Source organism: Uloborus diversus, chromosome 7 (assembly GCF_026930045.1).
Source record: "Uloborus diversus isolate 005 chromosome 7, Udiv.v.3.1, whole genome shotgun sequence".
Taxonomy (NCBI): Eukaryota; Metazoa; Arthropoda; class Arachnida; order Araneae; family Uloboridae; genus Uloborus; species Uloborus diversus.
Genome location: NC_072737.1, coordinates 65,250,895 through 65,263,565, shown reverse-complemented (window position 1 = coordinate 65,263,565; position 12,671 = coordinate 65,250,895).

The following is a 12,671-nucleotide window of genomic DNA, read 5'->3' as shown; positions in this document are numbered from 1 at the left end:
ATATGAACAACAAAGTTAACCTCTTGCTACTCGTCCCTTCATGAAAATGACGAGCACTAAAAATACTAAATAGCCAACTTCTTAAAAGGTCTTCTAACGCTTCTTTGCTCATCTTCAAAAATCTTTTCGAAAAAAATAAAATCTATGAAAAGAAGTTGAATCCTAAAAGCCGCACTGTTTTACGACATTAAAAAGAGAAATATTGAAGCTGACAAGTTTTAGACTTAAAGATGCATTTTAAAAAAGAGTGCATTTTGCAAAAAGTATGTAGAAAGTTTGATTTAAAAATCTGCGTTAAAATTATTTAGGCAAAATTTCACTACTTCCTTGGAAAATTCATCGGAACAAAAAAAAAAAAAAAAAATCTGTTGTTGATTTATCACTGTTTTTTTCTTCGTCTATAAAATGATCAGTGCTTTTTAGTAACTCGAAAAAATAGGCGCCTGTATTCAAGTACGGATTTTAGAAATTAAATTTCGTAGTTGTATAACTTTTTAGACACTTTTCTACGCCTACAAAGGATGTTAACACCGTTTTAGAATAATTTCGATGAAGGATTCACAAAAGAAAAATAATTTTCTGAACAAAAAGCTGTCAACAGTTTAAAAAAAAAAAAAGTTAAAAATGTGTCAAACTCATGGTGTGAAAGAATTTAAGTCCCCCAAACCCTCCTTTAGAAAAAAAAAAAAAAACACACACACACACACTTCCTATAAAATCTCCTATTATGATAAAAACATATTTGTTACAATAAGGGTTATTGTTGTGAAATAACATCCAGTCCCTTTAAAAAATATTTGGACGAGGAAAATAGTTCCGAAAACGCCTTTTGAAAAAAAAAAAGCAACATATACATTCTCTTTTTTAATTCATATCAAAATTAGAACAATAGCTTCAATTGCTTTCAACAATAGCTTTCAACGATTTCCCTTTGAAAAAGTTCTCTGAAAGTCTCCAGTAGAATAACGACGTCAGTCTCTCGAAAAACAATATAAACATCAACCATTTCTAAACAACGTTAACGGCAAATCTACAAGTCCCGATTAGATTAAAGTGAATGGTAAAAGTTTCCATGAATACGACTGAATCTACCTGTAGTACAAAAACAAAAGAATCAATTGTGAAAATATAACTAAAAGGGACCATTTTAAATCCCCGATTGCAGGAAACGAGTCAAAACTAAAGCAAGAATTTTATTTGTACACATTCGTGCAAAAAAAAAAAATGTCCAACAGATCTTTCGTCTCAATTATTTTAGAGGCGCTAATTAGAACTGAGCTTGCGCAGATGATAAATACCGAATTTTAAATTAATTTTTGCTTAAGTAAAAATGCGTATCACTATTATCCTGATTAATTTAGGTCTTTGGCGATTTCAAATATGAAAGAAAAAAATTTCTAAGAGGAAATATTTCACGAAAATAAATCGAGACATTACAATCATTTCGGGTAGAAAAAACCATTTTAAGACTTTTTTGGGTCCTTAAATCAAACTTCGGTTGGTTTGATACTTTTTTTTTTGTCGCTCGAAAACACCCCTAAGACTTTTCTCGGGTGCGGAAATGCCTTCCGGCTGAAATTGTTGAGATCCAACGTAAACTGCGAATTTGTATAAGGAACATACATATATACACACATACATACATAGATATTATCTGTTTCATTTATATGGATTTTGCATGGTTTGCTTTTAAGTTCTTAGTGAAAGTTTTCAAGTAAATGAGAAAAATGAAACAATTAACATTCGTTATTTCTTCATTTATTACTGATTTACGCATTTATTTATTAATAAATTCGTTTCACAATTGCTAATTTATTGTCGAAAATGAAAAACAAATCAGTTCAAGCTCTATTATAAATTACACTGTTCTTCTTTTGAGTACTGTAATTTTAAATGCAAACTTCCAATTTGTTTATTTTAAAAGATTTAAGTTATTTATTTCACTTTTCCCAACATTCCTTTATTTGCCATTTACCTTTACAAAAATTATTTACACGTAGTAGCTAAGAAAAATCCCAATCTAGGCAACTCTTTGAAGACACAAAGGAATTACTAACGTTACATTTGCTTTTCAGCAAGACTAAATAGGAAGTAAATAATGTAGTAGAAAATAAATTAAACAGCTCATAGAAAAGATAAACAGTTATTTTGTCCTACTAAGATTTTAGTGCACAAAAACATCCCTTTCATATTGTTCACAAGCAGAAAATAACAACTGTTTTCATTGAAAGTAGGAAGTTTATGTCGTAGAGTTAATATCTTTTACTTGGAAAATGAAAAGTAAATTATATATAATTAAAAGTCTAACAAAAAGCGGAATCCGTGTGCAAAACCTGGAAATTTGAATCAAAGATGTCTTTGTCTTTTTGAACTCGGGATAAATGGAATCTTGTTCAGCTATTGTATGAATAACGGGGGGGGGGGGGGGGCAGAAAAGAAAAATTAACTGAAATTACTTTTTTGAAAACTGCTTTTTTCAGTTCTTAACGAAAATTTAAGCGAATCACTTATTTTAAACGTGTTTCATGGAAAGTAATATTAATGAATTTCTGTATGCATAAAAAAATTAAGAATTTAACTTAAATTGATGAAATGCTACGCATGCGCTCTGGTGTGCGAGTGAGATAGAGAGAAAGAAAGGAAAAAAAAAGATTTGTGCATCAATATTTGCCGCTAATCTACCCTAACAGACATTGTACTTTTTCTGGCAATAAATGATCTTCTTTTTTTTTAGTTCATATACACGAAGAAATATTTTATGTACCAGTAAGTTTTCAATTAAAAAAAATAATTATTCCTTTTATAATTATTAGTATTGCTATGTTTTTGCCATTGTATTTAACTTAAAGTTTAGACAAGAAGTTCTGTCTAGAACTAAACAAGCCTACTTTCCCATATACCCATACTAAAGGGTGTCCCAAAATTAACGCAAGATTTGAATTTGCTGCCATTTTTGCAATAAATGGTTGGCAACCCTGAAAAAAGAACAATTTGAAAACTGAGAGTTTAAGGTAATCAAAAATGGAGCGTTATACGATACAATAACGCGCTTTCATTACTGAACAATTGTTTCAAAAATAATGAAAGTTAAGGCTGGTCAAGCAGTTACTGTTATTGGCGTTCGGTATCGCAACACGGTAATGCACGGGTGGTTGTGGGCTTGTTGACATAGACCTTTGAATTCAAATAACCCCATGAGAAGAAATTTTAAAATGTTAAATCACACGATCTAGGGTGCCAATTCTGATCACCGAAATGAGAGAGTACGCGACTAGGAAATGCCTTATGCAGTAATTGAAATGTTTCACTCTCTCTAGCTGTATGGTACAATAACACCCCATTTTTACTAACCCTAAACTCTCAACTGTCAAATTGTTCTTTTTTCATGGCTGCCAACAATTTATGGAAAAAATGGTGGCAAATTCAAATCTTGCGTTAATTTTGGGATACCCTTTACTTTCTAGTACCTGATCAATATTCTCAAAAATAGCTAAAATAGCAAATTGTTTCAAAAATATTTTTTTAAATATTTTAAGCTGATTTCTAGGAATAAAATATTCCTCACTCATCTTAAAGAAAAACAAGTATGTTGTGGCCATCACGAAACTTTCTTCTATATTTTTCTTTTTTTTTCTGATCCCTTCCCATGCTTGACGAGGAAGCAATATTCCCAACAAAAACAAAATTACACATGCAAAAACTTGACGACCATCCCAATGTCTGAATTATTGCAAAAGCAAAGCAAAGAGCGAAAATTGAAAGTTATTTTAAAAGCCTTGCTTGAATTAATTACAAATATTTTATTTGTTAACAAACATAAGATGGCAACAGTTAAAAATTTTAAATCATTCAGATAATATTTCCGATCATTTCCATACAATTAAAATCACGAGAAATACGCAGATGACAATCTATTACGATTTATCTTTCTTACTGTTGTATTAATAAAGTTATTTTTATTCGAAAAAAAAAAAAAAAACAACACCTTGAAGCGATTGGTGTCAAAATTGAACCAAAGCCTGTTTACATATGGATTCACATATATTCCAAATTTCAACCAGAACGTAGCATTACTTCTTGAGACAGGGCACTCACAATGGAAAAAAAAGAACGGGCGATTGCGCTACCCCCTTTTTAGCTGTTGACACCAAAATAAAATCAGCTTTTATACCCACTAAGGGCTACTTGCCGATAATTTTTTTTTTCATTCCGTTCATTATTTCTTGAGATACAGCAGTCACAATTGACGACAAAAAACGTTCTATAGCTCAACCCCCGTTTGAGTTATTGACACCAAAATTGAATCAGCACCTAATCCTGTTACTGGCAACATATGGACCAAATTTTGTTTGATTCCGCCAGTTACTTCCTGAGGAATAGCAATCACGCGTAACTCAAAAAACGTCCCATTGCTCCGCCCCCCTTGGAGGAATTCGCGCCAAAAACCAATGGGCACAAGTTCACATAGGGGCACATATGTGTACCAAATTTCGTTCGATTTCATGCGGTAGTTTTTGCTGTAGAGCGGCCACAAAAAACTGGTCACACACAGACGTGACACACACACATACACACACACATACACAGACAGACATTTTCCAAAAATAGTCGAAATGGACTCAGCACACCTCAAAACGTTCAAATCCGTCAAAATTCGAAATTCGAAAATTTGCACGAATCCAATACTTTCTTCAATATATTAGATATAGAAGAAAGTAAAAAAATAGCAGCACCTTTTAAACCTAGTATGTTGTGGCCATCACGAAACTTTCTTCTATATCTTTCTTGTGAATTCTGATCAATCCCTATGCTTGAAGAGAATGCTATATTCCCAGCAACAAAAAAAAAAAAACTGACGGCCGTCCGAATTCCTGAATTCCCACAAAAGCAAAGCAAAGAACGACTTGAAAGTTATTTTAAAAGCCTTGCTTGAATTAATTAGATGTTTTATTTGTTAACAAACATAAAATGGCAACAGTTATTAATTTTAAATCATTGCGATAACATTTCCGATTATTTCCCAAAAATTAAAATCACGTGAAATAAGCAGACGACAGTATTACAATTTATCTTTCTTATTGTTGCATTTATAAAGCTATTTTTATTTACACAAAAAAAAATCAGCCCCCCATGGAGCGATTGGCGCCAAAATTGAAACAACGCCTATTTACAAATAGATTCACATTTATTCCAAATTTCATCCAGAACGTAGCATTACTTCTTGAGATATGGCACTCACAATGAAAAAAAAGAACATTCGATTGCGCCACCCCCTTTTCAGCTTTTGACACCGAAATAAAATCAGCTCTTATACCCACTAAGGGCTACTTGCCGATAAATTTTTCTTTCATTCCGTTCATTATTTCTTGAGATACAGCAGTCACAATTGACGACAAAAAAACGTTCTATAGCTCAACCCCCGTTTGAGTTATTGACACCAAAATTGAATCAGCACCTGTTCCTGTTAATGGCAACATATGGACCAAATTTTGTTTGATTTTGCCAGTTACTTCCTGAGGAATAGCAAGCACGCGTAACTCAAAAAACGTCCCATTGCTCCACCCCCCCTTGGAGGAATTCGCGCCAAAAACCAATGGGCACAAGTTCACATAGGGGCACATATGTGTACCAAATTTCGTTCGATTTCATGCGGTAGTTTTTGCTTAAGCGCGGTCACAAAAAACTGGTCACACACAGACGTGACACACATACACACACACACACACACACACACACACATACACACACACACACACACAGACAGACAGACATTTTCCAAAAATAGTCGAAATGGACTCAGCACACCTTAAAACGTTCGAATCCGTCAAAATTCGAAATTCGAAAATTTGCACGAATCCAATACTTTCTTAGAAGAAAAAAAAAAGGGGGGTAGCGCAATCGGCCCGTTCTTTTTTTCCATTGTGAGTGCCCTATCTCAAGAAGTAATGCTACGTTCTGGTTGAAATTTGGAATATATGTGAATCCATATGTAAACAGGCTTTGGTTTAATTTTGACGCCAATCGCTCCAAGAGGTGTTCATTTTTTTTTTTTTTTTTTTGCGAATAAAAATAGCTTTATTAATGCAACAGTAAGAAAGATAAATCGTAATAGATTGTCGTCTGCGTATTTCTTGTGATTTTAATTGTATGGAAATGATCGGAAATATTATCTCAATGATTTAAAATTTTTAACTGTTGCCATCTTATGTTTGCTAACAAATAAAATATTTGTAATTAATTCAAGCAAGGCTTTTAAAATAACTTTCAATTTTCACTCTTTGCTTTGCTTTTGCAATAATTCAGACATTGGGATGGTCGTCAAGTTTTTGCATGTGTAATTTTGTTTTTGTTGTGAATATTGCTTCCTCGTCAAGCATGGGGAGGGATCAGAAAAAAAAAAGAAAAATATAGAAGAAAGTTTCGTGATGGCCACAACATACTAGTTTTTTCTGTAGCACGATTGCTAAATAACAAAACATAAAACTTTTAAGTAGTCATTATACAAAGTTAGACGCATGAAATTGTATACGTTTTCTACATGCCAAACATATACCTACACACATATAAGTACAGCAAATTCAAACAATTTAATTTAAAGCAACTTTATATGTAAAATCATCATCATCTGCTCAAAGGATTAGGCAATATGCCTGCTAGAGCCTCGTTGATCCATCCACCTTTTTTGAAGGGGGTGGGTTAACACGGTTTCTTCTGCCCTTAGGGATTCTATTTAAGTCTTTATTCTTTAAGGTCCAGGTCATAAGTAAAATATAGGCCAATTTAGCTTATATTTCACAAATCTCAATAAAATAAGCAAAAAACAACAACATTATGGAACCAGAAAGTACATTTATTTTCATAATAGTTATTTTTTAATTAATTTTTTAAATGTCTGATTTTTCAAAAAGTGCGTGGTCTTTATGACGTCACTAATGATGAGCTTTGGAGCATCTTTCTTCCGCGTTTCCACGTTATGACAGTCAAGAAGCGAATTAAACATTGCGCTCTACGCTTGCTTACAACCATATCGTTGCCAATTCACGTGAGTAAAGATGCGAATTTAATATTGTGCTCTGTGAATGGCAACACAGAATAGCATTTCATCATTTGTGATGTCATCGGTAGAAGTGTAAACAACAAAAGCGCACCGATTAAAGATTTTTTTAAAATTAAACTTAGATTATTTAAAAAATGGTCAGAGCCTGTGTTTTTAAGCATGCTCTTTCAGCAAAAAAACCATTTAAAATTTTGGAAACGACTCCATTCAATTGCAAAATCGTCAAATTGTGATAAGTAATTTTGAAATTTATAACTGCTCTTCCAAAGAACTTCTTCGTTTTAAAAGTTCATTGGGAGAGCTACCTGTGTCGAAGTAAGGAAATAGTTAAGTTATTCGAGAAATAAAACCATTTTCTGAAGTTACTGGTTCGAACTCAGGACTAGACGCACTTTTTACTTTTTTTTTCTCATCCGAGCTTGAAGCAAAGATAATTATTTTAGTTTATTTTACACAATATATCTGTATTTTTGTGGCTCATTAAAATTTTACTATACATAGACCGCAGTGGCGTAGCTACAGTGTTTGCCGCTCGGGGTGGTTCCTCAATTTGCCGCCCTTTCATTGTGAAATAGCTAATACATTAAATTGTGAAGGGTGTTTAAATTAAAACAATGAATTTAATTAAAGAAAAAAGATGTAATTATTTTCTACTAGTTACAAAATAAAAAGAAGAGGGGGGGGGGGTAGCTGGCCCAAACTTGGAGAAAATTGCTAAATGTACGTAAAAAATCGAAAGTTTAGGCAGTTTTTGGTAAAGTGAAGAGAAAGTGCGGGTTGGGTTTGCTTCCGATTTTTTTTTTTTTTTTTCAAAATTATAGTCTCTTTTAATGTGTCTTTGTTGTAGATGTGGGCAATGTCGTCCTTTTTGTCGATCCGTTAATCGGAGGATCGTTCATTCTTTTGATCCGTTTATTCAACTCTTTCATTTGAACGACTTCGTTCATTTAAAAAAGTTGCAGGTGATATCTATGCATCACGACATACTCACGAACATTTGAAATGTTTCATTAGATCAGTAATATTCTTTGGAGGAAAAATCCTAAAAGGAGGAAAATGCGCCTATGAAAAATGAATCGAAAAACTTGATTCTGGTTTAGACGCATAAAGCAATTATAATTCATTTTGTAAGATATTTCTCAGTTTGCCGAATGGTAAGATATGTTTTTCACTCCGAAAATCGCATGTTCGATTTTAGCATGTCAAAAAATAAAGTTATTAAATTTTTGAATTTGTTAGAATTATAGGTTCTCTTTTCGTTCAAAAAATAACTGGCAAGAGTTTGTCTTGGAATATACATTCAAAGAAACAAATATATATTCTCAAATTGTTGCTGAAGCCTACATTCGTATTTTTCCCACTCACAAAAATTCATTCATACGGGTTCAGACCCGTCTGGTATTCCCGACACCGCTCGTCGTTTGATGACAAGCTTTGAATAGAAAACTTGAAATGTGATCCCATTGTAAATTACATGACATCAAACAAAGCCACGCATCAATTCAAAACTATAATTAATGAAAATCAGTTACAAAAGTTTGATGCCACAAAAGTTTTGATAAAACTTAAATATTTAAGTTATTTTTTTTTCCAATTTGAATAGTTCTGAATTTTAGTATGTGTGAAATATTTTAAATACTTAATCTTAAATGTTATTAGTTTACCTTTATTACAAAATTATGCTGAGTGAATTAATTATACAGCATGCATCAACTCATCTACCTCTGAAGAAGGGACACCTCTATTTAAGGGACGAAATATTCTGTCTCCTTAATGACCCTTACTGAAAGGTTTTACTGAATATAATTATAGTATTAAAAATAGACCATGTGCAACGAGAAAGGTAATAACAAATATGTCGGTAGTTCAGCCGGAGTATCGGATAACTTAATTTTTTAAAAAAAAAGCAAAATTTTTTTAAACGAGGGTAAAAGGATGTATTAATAAGTAAAAAATAAAGCCAAATCAATATAGATGGTAGTTGATAGGGATGTTATAGAAGACAAAAGGTTTGCCAGAAAAGTGATAAACGGTATTTTTTGCAATAATTTTGGCTGCAGAAAGTGAAGAAGGATTTTAGCAGGTGCGGGGAACAGGAAGTAGAATGTCCAGACATCTTGTTAGTAGCCCAAACAAGTTACACAACACATTACTAATGGATACATTTAGGGACTGTAATACCGGACCGAAAATGCAATACCGGTATTCGGTATTTTTCAAAACATGATACCGGGATACCGGAATAACACCGCTATTAGAATTTTTTCAAAAATTGAGGGAAAACACCATATTGTTTTGTTGCCATAGTTCATAGTAGGTTTGAACTTTACGATAAACCTAACTAAATTTGATCTTAATATTTTCTTTTATTCGTTTTGTTTTTGTTTTAATTTTTTTACAATTATAACTATGCCTTACCTCTATTCAAATTTTTAAGGCAATATATAATTTCTAAATATTATCTTGTCAAGTATACAGCTAAATAACGAGGTAGGACAACAAATCAATGCCGCTCAGTGACAAAAAATTAACAATAAAATTTTTATATCAAAAAATACAGTTTTTGTCAAAATTCAGTACAGTTAAGACGCATTTAAGAAAAGAAATCATAAAGTATTACTGCAGTTGATGGTCGAAATAAATTATTCATAAGACTTTCGAAATTGCACTTGAAATTATTTTAATTTTAAGTGTTACTCGCATTTCCAACTTCAATTAATTAATTCAAATGTTACTTCTCATTTTCACAAAAGGGAAAATGAATAATCTGAAAAATGAGAAAAATTAAAACAAAGTGTACATAAGCACTCAAAAATGCGACTCACCATGTAATAACGAAAATATCATTTTGTAATCTTTACGCTACTTATTTTATTAATTTATTTAATTATATATTTTTAATGATATCCTATTAGTTCATGCTTTTGAAGACACATTTTTACACCAATTAATTGATTTTAAAGCGTGTCATCGAAAAAGAAATGAAAATTAAAAACAGCAGTAATTACCTAATAAGTTAAATTGAAATATTTAATTATAACATTTAATTATTTGCAGCTAATACCGAAAGTACCGATATTATAACTCAGCAAATACCGGTATTGCGAAATTGCAAAATCGCTCGAAATTCCGTATACCGGAAAACACCGGTACTGCAATCAACTAGATACTATGAAAAATTGTAAATGAACTGCAACGGTTAAAGAAAAATGATGAATAAATCAGAAAGTAAAAATGTTCGAATGAATATTTTGTACTACAACTGAGAACATGGAAACTTGAGATCTACTGAGGGTAAAAAATGTGAAGATGAATGTAATTTTTAAAATAAATGCGATTTTATCAAAAGTGCATGAATGCAATGGTGCAAACTGCTCACCGTTCAAAGGAACGGTCGTCATTTTTTAAGTGAACGAACGGATCCGTTCATTTTAAGAATTCGTACTTTTTGACTCGTTCAGTCATGAACGACACATCCCTACTTTTTTGGCGTTAGGTGATCGGTGGCACCGCAAGGAAATGTTCCAAAATCAATGTTTAAATATTCAGCTTAGGGTACTTTGTGGAAAGGTTAAGAAAATCGGGTATGGTCGGATACTCAATTCAAAAACTTTCAGCTCTGAAATATGCAATTTTAGGCTACCTTTAGCAACGAAATCGCTTGTGTATTCTAAGGTAGTTGTAAGTGTTAGGGAAGGGAGGATGAGCTGAGGTTTCTTACTGAAATATTTCTTAAATTGAAATTAATTTTAAGGGTATCTTTGATGATTTACTGGAATGGGGAAGGTTCGGCTTCTTTCTTTGAACATTTTTCAGTACCGAAGTCTCAAAAACGCAATTCTAGGCTATCTTTGGTGACGTTAAAGGGTTCGCTAACACTTAATGGCACCAAAAATGTTTTAAAGCCAGATGGCTCTCTCATGGAAAATTTCCGTAATTGACGCCCGACTTCGTTGACTTTGGATTTGTTTAATATTAATAATATAAGGAGCAAAAGGAGGCAGAGGGAGTTTTTAATCCCAAAATATTTCTTCAAGTTGAAGTTCATTTTAGGCTATCTTTGAGAAGGAAGAATTATCGAGATCTCCCCCCCCCCCCCCCACCACACACGCGCAAATTTTTATGAGCGAAATTTTGGGCTATCAAATGGGACATTGGGAAAAGATCTGAGGAGTTCGGCCTTCCTTCCTCGGAAATTTTTCAAAATTGAAGTTTCCAAAACGAAGTTTTAAATCTTTGGAGACGTTAGATGAGCGGAGGGGGGGGGGGGGGGCTTAAGGTACCTTTCTTTAAAAAATTCCGAAACTGAAGTCCTGAAAACGTATTTTAAGCTATCTTTGATTACGTTAGTAGATAAAGCAAAGTCAAAGTTCAAATGCTGTTTTCAAAAATTTATATTGAAGAATCAAAGTTTCAAAAACCTAATTTTAGGCTATATGTTGAGACTTTAGAACAGAGGGTAGGACTTTTCTCCAGGAAAGTTTTCAGAATTAAAGACCTAAATATGTACTTTTTGGCTGTGTTTGCAACGTTAGAAGAAAAGACAGGCTTCCGGTTTCTGCACAGAAATGTTTTAACATTGAGGTCTAAAACCATATTTCTAAGCGAGGAAAAGAGATGAAAGATTTGAGAGCTCTCCCTCCTAAAAACATTTTGAAGCTATCTTTCACACTGTTTGACCACAGAGTGCAGGTGGGAGAGGTTCTCAACCAGAATTAATTGAAACTGAATACGCTAAAAACAATTTTAGACTATGCTTGGCCAAGTTGAGGGACCCAAACAAATGTTGAAAACTAAAATTCGCTAGACTTCCGTAAGGAATTGATTAACATGTGATCCAAAGGTGTTGGATAGATTTTCTACTCTCAAAAGCGAGGAAACGGAAATCCCTTTTACTTCTTTTGAAATAGTGAATTCTTGTAATGAATGAGAAATCAAAGTTAACCCTGCAACATATGAAGTCACCCCTGTGATGAGCAATAAATTGTTCCCTGTACCATTTTACACCTCCCCCTCCCTTTCTTACTCTTATCACCACTTTCTTGAAGATTAAAAAAAAACGTTTCGTTTCATTTGGAGGTTTTCAAGAAACTCTCTTAGAATCCAGTGTTAACTCTTTCTTATAACGAAAATCGGCAAATTTTCATTGTTTTCTTCCTCCTTAAGTAAATTTCTACAGTCTAAAAAAACATTGGTCCCATTAAACTATCCACTGCCGCCCCCTCAGAAAAAATACAAGGAATTGCACTGATATGCAATCAAGGAAGACTTTTGAAAGTTTTTTAAAGAAAGCAGAAAGTACATTGCATAAAAGTAATTTTAATCTGGTAGTTACGCAAAAGTCTTACAATTCGAAGATTTTCATTTTGCCTGCAGAAACAGATTTAAACTATAATTTCCTTATTTGAAAAACACGTTTTTTTTCACATACGGAGCGCCCCCTCCGCCCCACCCTAGCTACGCCACTGCCTAGACCCCACTTTTATGACCATAGTTCTTGTCTTTTAAAAGTTATTAGAGTGCTTACGGATTTTAGCGGTCACCTTGCATCCTCATATATATAATAGCGAATGATTGAGTAACGCTGACGTCATCAACAATGAAATTCGCGCCA